This window comes from Salmo salar, chromosome ssa09, assembly GCF_905237065.1.
Source record: "Salmo salar chromosome ssa09, Ssal_v3.1, whole genome shotgun sequence".
Classification (NCBI taxonomy): domain Eukaryota; kingdom Metazoa; phylum Chordata; class Actinopteri; order Salmoniformes; family Salmonidae; genus Salmo; species Salmo salar.
The window spans coordinates 99,981,374-99,992,462 of NC_059450.1; positions in this window are offsets into that span (position 1 = coordinate 99,981,374).

Consider the following 11,089-nt stretch of genomic DNA (forward strand, 5'->3'; position numbering starts at 1 on the left):
TTGAGACTGAGTCTGCGTCTCTCACATTGGTAGGCAGACCATTCCATAAGAATGGAGCTCTATAGGAGAAAGCCCTACCTCCAGCCGTTTGCTTAGAAATTCTAGGGACAATTAGGAGGCCTGCGTCTTGTGACCGTAGCGTACGTGTAGGTATGTACGGCAGGACCAAATCGGAAAGATAGGTAGGAGCAAGCCCATGTAATGCTTTGTAGGTTAGCAGTAAAACCTTGAAATCAGCCCTTGCCTTAACAGGAAGCCAGTGTAGGGAGGCTAGCACTGGAGTAATATGATCACATTTTTTGGTTCTAGTCAGGATTCTAGCAGCCGTATTTAGCACTAACTGAAGTTTATTTAGTGCTTTATCCGGGTAGCCGGAAAGTAGAGCATTGCAGTAGTCCAGCCTAGAAGTAACAAAAGCATGGATTAATTTTTCTGCGTCATTTTTGGACAGAAAGTTTCTGATTTTTGCAATGTTACGTAGATGGAAAAAAGCTGTCCTTGAAACAGTCTTGATATGTTCTTCAAAAGAGAGATCAGAGTCCAGAGTAACGCCGAGGTCCTTCACAGTTTTATTTGAGACGACTGTACAACCATCCAGATTAATTGTCAGATTCAACAGAAGATCTCTTTGTTTCTTGGGAGCTAGAACAAGCATCTCTGTTTTGTCCGAGTTTAAAAGTAGAAGGTTTGCAGCCATCCACTTCTTTATTTCTGAAACACAGTCTTCTAGCGAGTGCAATTTTGGGGCTTCACCATGTTTCATTGAAATGTACAGCTGTGTGTCGTCCGCATAGCAGTGAAATTTAACATTATGTTTTCGAATGACATCCCCAAGAGGTAAAATATATAGTGAAAACAATAGTGGTCCTAAAACGGAACCTTGAGGAACACCGAAATTTACAATTGATTTGTCAGAGGACAAACCATTCACAGAGACAAACTGATATCTTTCCGACAGATAGGATCTAAACCAGGCCAGAACTTGTCCATGTAGACCAATTTGGGTTTCCAATCTCTCCAAAAGAATGTGGTGATCGATGGTATCAAAAGCGGCACTAAGATCTAGGAGCACGAGGACAGATGCAGAGCCTCGGTCTGACGTCATTAAAAGGTCATTTACCACCTTCACAAGTGCAGTCTCAGTGCTATGATGGGGTCTAAAACCAGACTGAAGCGTTTCGTATACATTGTTTGTCTTCAGGAAGGCAGTGAGTTGCTGTGCAACAGCTTTTTCCAAATTTTTTGAGAGGAATGGAAGATTCGATATAGGCCGATAGTTTTTTATAATTTCTGGATCAAGATTCGGCTTTTTCAACAGAGGCTATATTACTGCCACTTTTAGTGAGCTTGGTACACATCCGGTGGATAGAGAGCCGTTTATTATGTTCAACATAGGAGGGCCAAGCACAGGAAGCAGCTCTTTCAGTAGTTTAGTTGGAATAGGGTCCAGTATGCAGCTTGAGGGTTTGGAGGCCATGATTATTTTCATCATTGTGTCAAGAGATATAGTACTAAAACACTTTAGTATCTCCCTTGATCCTAGGTCCTGGCAGAGTTGTGTAGACTCAGGACAATGGAGCTTTGGAGGAATACCCAGATTTAAAGAGGAGTCTGTAATTTGCTTTCTAATAATCATGATCTTTTCCTCAAAGAAGTTCATAAATGTATTACTGCTGAAGTGAAAGCCATCCTCCATTTGCGAAGGCTGCTTTTTAGTTAGCTTTGCGACAGTATCAAAAAGAAATTTCGGATTGTTCTTATTTTCCTCAATTAAGTTGGAAAAATAGGATGATCGAGCAGCAGTGAGGGCTCTTCGATACTGCACGGTACTGTCTTTCCAAGCTAGTCGGAAGACTTCCAGTTTGGTGTGGCGCCATTTCCGTTCCAATTTTCTGGAAGCTTGCTTCAGAGCTCGTGTATTTTCTGTATACCAGGGAGCTAGTTTTTTATGACAGATGTTTTTAGTTTTTAGGGGTGCAACTGCATCTAGGGTATTGCGCAAGGTTAAATTGAGTTCCTCGGTTAGGTGGTTAACTGATTTTTGTCCTCTGACGTCCTTGGGTAGGCAGAGGCAGTCTGGAAGGGCATCAAGGAATCTTTGGGTTGTCTGAGAATTTATAGCACGACTTTTAATGCTCCTTGGTTGGGGTCTGAGCAGATTATTTGTTGCGATTGCAAACGTAATAAAATGGTGGTCTGATAGTCCAGGATTATGAGGAAAAACATTAAGATCCACAACATTTATTCCATGGGACAAAACTAGGTCCAGAGTATGACTGTGGCAGTGAGTAGGTCCAGAGACATGTTGGACAAAACCCACTGAGTCGATGATGGCTCCGAAAGCCTTTTGGAGTGGGTCTGTGGACTTTTCCATGTGAATGTTAAAGTCACCAAAAATTAGAATATTATCTGCTATGACTACAAGATCCGATAGGAATTCAGGAACTCAGTGAGGAACACTGCATATGGCCCAGGAGGCCTGTAAACTGTAGCTATAAAAAGTGAGTGAGTAGGCTGCATAGATTTCATGACTAGAAGCTCAAAAGACGAAAACGTCATTGTTTTTTTTTGTAAATTGAAATTTGCTATCGTAAATGTTAGCAACACCTCCGCCTTTGCCGGATGCACGGGGTATGGTCACTAGTGTAACCAGGGGTGAGGCCTCATTTAACACAGTAAATTCATCAGGCTTAAGCCATGTTTCAGTCAGGCCAATCACATCAAGATTATGATCAGTGATTAGTTCATTGACTATAACTGCCTTGGAAGTGAGGGATCTAACATTAACCTCTCTAGGCTAGGCGGGACGAATTCGTCCCACCTACGTAACAGCCACGGCTATCCTGTGGCGCGATTTTCAAAACCTTAAAAATCCTATTACTTCAATTTCTCAAACATATGACTATTTTACAGCCATTTAAAGATAAGACTCTCGTTAATCTAACCACACTGTCCGATTTCAAAAAGGCTTTACAACGAAAGCAAAACATTAGATTTTGTCAGCAGAGTACCAAGCCAGAAATAATCAGACACCCATTTTTCAAGCCAGCATATAATGTCACCAAAACCCAGAAGACAGCTAAATGCAGCACTCACCTTTGATGATCTTCATCAGATGACAACCCTAGGACATTATGTTATACAATACATGCATGTTTTGTTCAATCAAGTTCATATTTATATCAAAAACCAGCTTTTTACATTAGCATGTGACGTTCAGAACTAGCATACCCCCGCAAACTTCCGGGGAATTCGCTAACATTTTACTAAATTACTCACGATAAACGTTCACAAAAAGCATAACAATTATTTTAAGAATTATAGATACAGACCTCCTCTATGCACTCGATATGTCCGATTTTAAAATAGCTTTTTGGTGAAAGCACATTTTGCAATATTCTAAGTACATAGCCCAGGCATCACGGGCTCGCTATTTAGACACCCGGCAAGTTTAGCACTCACCATAATCATATTTATTTACTATTATAAAAATGTCATTACCTTTTGTTGTCTTCGTCAGAATACACACCCAGGACAGCTACTTCAATAACAAATGTTGGTTTGGTCCAAAATAATCCATCGTTATATCCGAATAGCGGCGTTTTGTTCGTGCGTTCCAGACACTATCCGAAATAGTAAAGAAGTGTCACGCGCTTGGCGCAATTCCTGACAATAAAATTCAAAGTATTCCATTACCGTACGTCGAAGCATGTCAACCGCTGTTTAAAATCACATTTTTCTCGTAGAAAAGCGATAATATTCCGACAGGGAATCTCCTTTTCGGCAAACAGAGGAAAAAATCCCAAAGGCGGGGGCGGTCGGGGTCACGCGCATAAGCTAGTGTCTCTTGATGGGCCACTTGAGAAAGGCGATAATGTGTTTCAGCCTGGGGCTGGAATGACGACATTCTGTTTTTTCCCGGGCTCTGAGAGCCTATGGAAGACGTGGGAAGTGTCACGTTAGAGCAGAGATCCTTAGTAAATGATAGAGATGGAAAAGAAGTTCAACAAATGGTCAGACAGGCCACTTCCTGTAAAGGAATCTCTCAGGTTTTGACCTGCCATTTGAGTTCTGTTATACTCACAGACACCATTCAAACAGTTTTAGAAAATTTAGGGGGTTTTCTATCCATATGTAATAAGTATATGCATATTCTAGTTACTGAGTAGGAGTGGTAACCAGATTAAATCGGGTATGTTTTTTATCCAGCCGTGTCAATGCTGCCCCCTAGCCCTAACAGGCTAAGTAACCCAATTTTGAGATGTGAGGTATCACAATCTCTTTCAATAATGGCAGGAATGGAGGAGGTCTTTATACTAGTGAGATTGCTAAAGCGAACACCGCCATTTTTAATTTTGCCCAACCTAGATCGAGGCACAGACACGGTCTCAATGGGGAAAGCTGAGCTGACTACGCTGACTGTGCTAGTGGCAGACTCCACTAAGCTGGCAGGCTGGCTAACAGCCTGCTGCCTGGCCTGCACCCTATTTCATTGTGGAGCTAGAGGAGTTAGAGCCCTGTCTATGTTCGTAGATAAGATGAGAGCACCGCTCCAGCTAGGATGGAGTCCGTCACTCCTCAACAGGCCAGGCTTGGTCCTGTTTGTGTGTGAGTCCCAGAAAGAGGGCCAATTATCTACAAATTCTATCTTTTGGGAGGGGCAGAAAACAGTTTTCAACCAGCGATTGAGTTGTGAGACTCTGCTGTAGAGCTCATCACTCCCCCTAACTGGGAGGGGGCCAGAGACAATTAATCGATGCCGACACATCTTTCTAGCTGATTTACACGCTGAAGCTTCGTTGCGCTTGGTGACCTCTGACTGTTTCATCCTAACATCGTTGGTGCCGACGTGGATAACAATATCTTTATACTCTCTACACTCGCCAGTTTTAGCTTTAGCCAGCACCGTCTTTAGATTAGCCTTAACGTCGGTAGCCCTGCCCCCTGGTAAACAGTGTATGATCGCTGGATGATTAGTTTTAAGTCTAATACTGCGGGTAATGGAGTCGCCAATGACTAGGGTTTTCAATTTGTCAGAGCTAATGGTGGGAGCCGTCGGCGTCTCAGACCCCACAACGGGAGGAGTAGAGACCAGAGAAGTCTCGGCCTCCGACTCCGACTCGCTTAATGGGGAGAACCAGTTGAACGTTTCTGTCGGCTGAATAAGCGACACCGGTTGAGCATTCCTACAGCGTTTCCCCCCAGAAGCCATGAGAACGATGTCCGGCTGCGGGGACCGTTGCTGGGGGTTTTAACGAACGTTACTATCTGTACTTACTGGTGGCACAGACGCTGTTTCATCCTTTCCTACACTGAAATTGCCCTTGCCTAACGATTGCGTCTGAAGCTGGGCTTGCAGCACAGCTATCCTTGCCGTAAGGCGATCGTTCTCCTGTATATTATAAGTACAACGACTGCAATTAGAAGGCATCATGTTAATGTTACTTAGCTTCGGCTGTTTGAAGTCCTGACGAACCATGTCCAGATAAAACCTCCGGGTTGAAAAAGTTGAATGAAAAAAGTTGAGTGAGGGAAAAAGTAAAAATATACAGTAATGAAAAAGTAAAAAACCGTCAGGTAGCAAAGTAAGATCGGCAACAAAACGCACAGCAGCGTAAACAAGTCTGCAAGTTGTGACCGGAAACAGGAAATGCGTTCATGGGTAACTACCAGCTAGTTGTCTCTTCTTCTCTGGGACACACACACACACACACACACACACACACACACACACACACACACACACACACATTATGTTCACTTTTCATTTTGCATCAGACCAACCCAGCATCTTAAATAGCGATACCGTCCGCTGCTCCAATTCAGTACTGATGAACTGGGGATCCTGTTACTGTATATCACAGGACATAAACACATTTCAGGAAGATTCTGACTGACGGTTTTACTTCAGAGTCAGAGGAGAGAGAGAGAGAGAGGGGATGGGACGGAGGATTGGGGGTAGGGAGCAAGAAAGAGAGAGGGAGAGAGACACAGCGACAGAGAGAGACAGTGAGAAAGAGAGACAGAGAGAGAGGGGAGAGAGAGAGAGAGAGAGAGAGAGAAAGACAGGGAGAGAGAGAGAGAGTGACAGAGAAAGAGACAGAGAGGGAGACAGAGAGAGAGATAGACAGAGAGAGAGAGACACAGCGAGAGAGAGACAGAGAGAGAGACACGGAGAGAGAGAGGGATAGAAACAGCAGCATCACATTCTGTGGGACCAACCTGCAGCCATTAAGATAAAGCTGTCTTCAGAAGATTCACAATATATCCCGGGCAAACAGAAGAGGCTGTTTATTCTCCAGGTATGCCATTGGCCAATAGTTTTTCTGAAGCATGAAATAACTCCACAAAGTCTCAGCAAACAAACTTTTGGAAAAACACAAGAAAAAAAAATAGATGGTAACTTCATATTAGCAATTTATTCGACTGCCAATCAAACACGGCCGTTAACAGCTCAGTCATTCGTCTCTGAAAGTAACCTTGTAACTCTATAGTAACACTTATATTATAAGTATTATAAGTATTATAGTAATACTCACATATGTTCCTGTAAAACTCCCAGTAATCGTTCTCACCGTACAGCTGTAGTGCGAGAGACACGAGGAGGTCCCTGATTTCAGCTGTAGTGAACAGGGACGTCCCTGATTTCAGCTGTAGTGAGAGAGACACGAGGAAGTCCATGATTTCAGCTGTAGTGAGAAAGACACGAGGAGGTCCCTGATTTCAGATGTAGCGAGAGAGACACGGGCAGGTCCCTGATTTCAGCTGTAGTGACAGAGACACGAGGAGGTCCTTGATTTCAGCTGTAGTGACAGAGACACGGGGAGGTACCTGATTTCAGCTGTAGTGAGAGAGACACGGGGAGGTCCGAAATTTCAGCTGTAGTGAGAGAGACACGAGGAGGTCCCTGATTTCAGCTATAGTGAGAGAGACACGGGGAGGTCCCTGATTTCAGCAGTAGTGAAAGAGAGACACAAGGAGGTCCCTGATTTCAGCTGTAGTGTGAGAGACACGAGGAGGTCCCTGATTTCAGCTGTAGTGAGATAGACACGGGGACGTCCCTGATTTCAGCTGTAACGAGAGAGATACACGAGGATGTCCCTGATTTGAGCTCTAACGAGAGAGACATGAGGTCACTGATTTCAGCTGTAGCGAGAGAGACACGAGGAGGTCCTTGATTTCAGCTGTAGTGAGAGAGACACGAGGAGGTCTCTGATTTCAGCTGTAGTGAGAGACACGGGGAAGTCCCTGATGTCAGCTGTAGTGAGAGAGACACGGAGAGGTCCCTGATTTCAGCTGTAGTGAGAAAGACACGGGGAGGTCCCTGATTTCAGCTGTAGTGAGAGAGACACGGGGAGGTCCCTGATTTCAGCTGTAGTGAGAGAGATACGGGGTGGTCCCTGATTTCAGCTGTAGTGAGAGAGATACGGGCAGTTCCCTGATTTCAGCTGTAGTGAGAGAGACACGGGGAGGTCCCTGATTTCAGCTGTAGTGAGAGAGACACGGGGAGGTCCCTGATTTGAGCTGTAGTAAGAGAGACACGGGGACGTCCCTGATTTCAGCTGTAGTGAGAGAGATACGGTGTGGTCCCTGATTTCAGCTGTAGTGAGAGAGACACGGGGAGTTCCCTGATTTCAGCTGTAGTGAGAGACACACGGGGAGTTCCCTGATTTCAGCTGTAGTGAGAGAGACACAGGGATGTCCCTGATGTCAGCTGTAGTGAGAGAGACATGGGGACGTTCATGATTTCAGCTGTAGTGAGAGAGACACGGGGAAGTCCCTGATTTCAGCTGTAGTGAGAGAGACACGAGGAGGTCCCTGATTTCAGCTGTAGTGAGAGAGACACGATGAGGTCCCTGATTTCAGCTGTAGCGAGAGAGACACGGGGAGGTCCCTGATTTCAGCTGTAGAGACAGAGACACGAGGAGGTCCCTGATTTCAGCTGTAGTGACAGAGACACGGGGAGGTCCCTGATTTCAGCTGTAGTGAGAGAGACACGGGGAAGTCCCTGATTTCAGCTGTCGTGACAGAGACACGGGGAGGTCCCTGATTTCAGCTGTAGCGAGAGAGACATGAGGTCCCTGATTTCAGCTGTAGTGAGAGAGACACGAGGAGGTCCCTGATTTCAGCTGTAGTGAGAGAGACATGAGGAGGTCCCTGATTTCAGCTGTAGTGAGAGAGACACGGGGAGATCCCTGATTTCAGCTGTTGTGAGAGAGACACGAGGAGGTCCCTGCTTTCAGCTGTAGTGAGAGAGACACGATGACGTCCCTGATTTCAGCTGTAGTGAGAGAGACACGAGGAGGTCCCTGATTTCAGCTGTAGTGACAGAGACACGGGGAGGTCCCTGATTTCAGATGTATTGAGAGAGACACAGGGAGGTCCCTGATTTCAGCTGTTGTGAGAGAGACACGAGGAGTTCCCTGATTTCAGCTGTAGTGACAGACACACGGGGAGGTCCCTGATTTCAGCTGTATTGAGAGAGACACAGGGAGGTCCCTGATTTCAGCTGTAGTGAGAGAGACACGGGGAAGTCCCTGATTTCAGCTGTAGTGAGAGAGACACAAGGAGGTCCCTGATTTCAGCTGTTGTGAGAGAGACACGAGGAGGTCCATGATTTCAGCTGTAGCGAGAGAGACACGAGGACGTCCCTGATTTCAGCTGTAACGAGAGAGACATGAGGAGGTCCCTGATTTCAGCTGTAGCGAGAGAGACACGAGGAGGTCCCTGATTTCAGCTGTAGTGAGAGAGACACGAGGAGGTCCCTGATTTCAGCTGTAGTGAGAGAGACACGGGGAAGTACCTGATTTCACCTGTAGTGAGAGAGACACGAGGAGGTCCCTGATTTCAGCTGTAGTGAGAGAGACACGGGGACGTCCCTGATTTCAGCTGTAGTGAGAGAGACACGGGGAGGTCCCTGATTTCAGCTGTAGCTAGAGAGACATGAGGTCCCTGATTTCAGCTGTAGTGAGAGAGACACGAGGAGGTCACTGATTTCAGCTGTAGTGAGAGAGACACGAGGAGGTCCCTGAATCCAGCTGTAGTGAGAGAGACACCAGGAGGTCCCTGATTTCAGCTGTAGCGAGAGAGACACGGGGAGGTCCCTGATTTCAGCTGTAGAGACAGAGACACGAGGAGGTCCCTGATTTCAGCTGTAGTGACAGAGACACGGGGAGGTCCCTGATTTCAGCTGTAGTGAGAGAGACACGGGGAAGTCCCTGATTTCAGCTGTCGTGACAGAGACACGGGGAGGTCCCTGATTTCAGCTGTAGCGAGAGAGACATGAGGTCCCTGATTTCAGCTGTAGTGAGAGAGACACGAGGAGGTCCCTGATTTCAGCTGTAGTGAGAGAGACATGAGGAGGTCCCTGATTTCAGCTGTAGTGAGAGAGACACGGGGAGATCCCTGATTTCAGCTGTTGTGAGAGAGACACGAGGAGGTCCCTGCTTTCAGCTGTAGTGAGAGAGACACGATGACGTCCCTGATTTCAGCTGTAGTGAGAGAGACACGAGGAGGTCCCTGATTTCAGCTGTAGTGACAGAGACACGGGGAGGTCCCTGATTTCAGATGTATTGAGAGAGACACAGGGAGGTCCCTGATTTCAGCTGTTGTGAGAGAGACACGAGGAGTTCCCTGATTTCAGCTGTAGTGACAGAGACACGGGGAGGTCCCTGATTTCAGCTGTATTGAGAGAGACACAGGGAGGTCCCTGATTTCAGCTGTAGTGAGAGAGACACGGGGAAGTCCCTGATTTCAGCTGTAGTGAGAGAGACACAAGGAGGTCCCTGATTTCAGCTGTTGTGAGAGAGACACGAGGAGGTCCATGATTTCAGCTGTAGCGAGAGAGACACGAGGACGTCCCTGATTTCAGCTGTAACGAGAGAGACATGAGGAGGTCCCTGATTTCAGCTGTAGCGAGAGAGACACGAGGAGGTCCCTGATTTCAGCTGTAGTGAGAGAGACACGAGGAGGTCCCTGATTTCAGCTGTAGTGAGAGAGACACGGGGAAGTACCTGATTTCACCTGTAGTGAGAGAGACACGAGGAGGTCCCTGATTTCAGCTGTAGTGAGAGAGACACGGGGACGTCCCTGATTTCAGCTGTAGTGAGAGAGACATGGGGAAGTCCCTGATTTCAGATGTAGTGAGAGAGACACGATGACGTCCCTGATTTCAGCTGTAGCGAGAGAGACACGGGGAGGTCCCTGATTTCAGCTGTAGTGACAGAGACACGAGGAGGTCCCTGATTTCAGCTGTAGTGACAGAGACACGAAGAGGTCCCTGATTGCAGCTGTAGTGAGAGAGACACGGGGAGGTCCCTGATTTCAGCTGTAGTGAAAGAGACACGGGGAGGTCCCTGATTTCAGCTGTAGCTAGAGAGACATGAGGTCCCTGATTTCAGCTGTAGTGAGAGAGACACGAGGAGGTCACTGATTTCAGCTGTAGTGAGAGAGACACGAGGAGGTCCCTGAATCCAGCTGTAGTGAGAGAGACACCAGGAGGTCCCTGATTTCAGCTGTAGCGAGAGAGACAGGAGGACGTCCCTGATTTCAGCTGTAACGAGAGAGACATGAGGAGATCCCTCATTTCAGCTGTAGTGAGAGAGACACGGGGATGTCCCTGATTTCAGCTGTAGTGAGAGAGACACGAGGAGGTCCCTGATTTCAGCTGTAGTGAGAGAGACACGGGGACGTCCCTGATGTCAGCTGTAGTGAGAGAGACACGGGGAGGTCCCTGATTTCAGCTGTAGTGAGAGAGACACGGGGAGGTCCCTGATTTGAGCTGTAGTGAGAGAGACACGGGGACGTCCCTGATTTCAGCTGTAGTGAGAGAGATACGGTGTGGTCCCTGATTTCAGCTGTAGTGAGAGAGACACGGGGAGTTCCCTGATTTCAGCTGTAGTGAGAGACACACGGGGAGTTCCCTGATTTCAGCTGTAGTGAGAGAGACACAGGGATGTCCCTGATGTCAGCTGTAGTGAGAGAGACATGGGGACGTCCATGATTTCAGCTGTAGTGAGAGAGACACGGGGAAGTCCCTGATTTCAGCTGTAGTGAGAGAGACACGAGGAGGTCCCTGATTTCAGCTGTA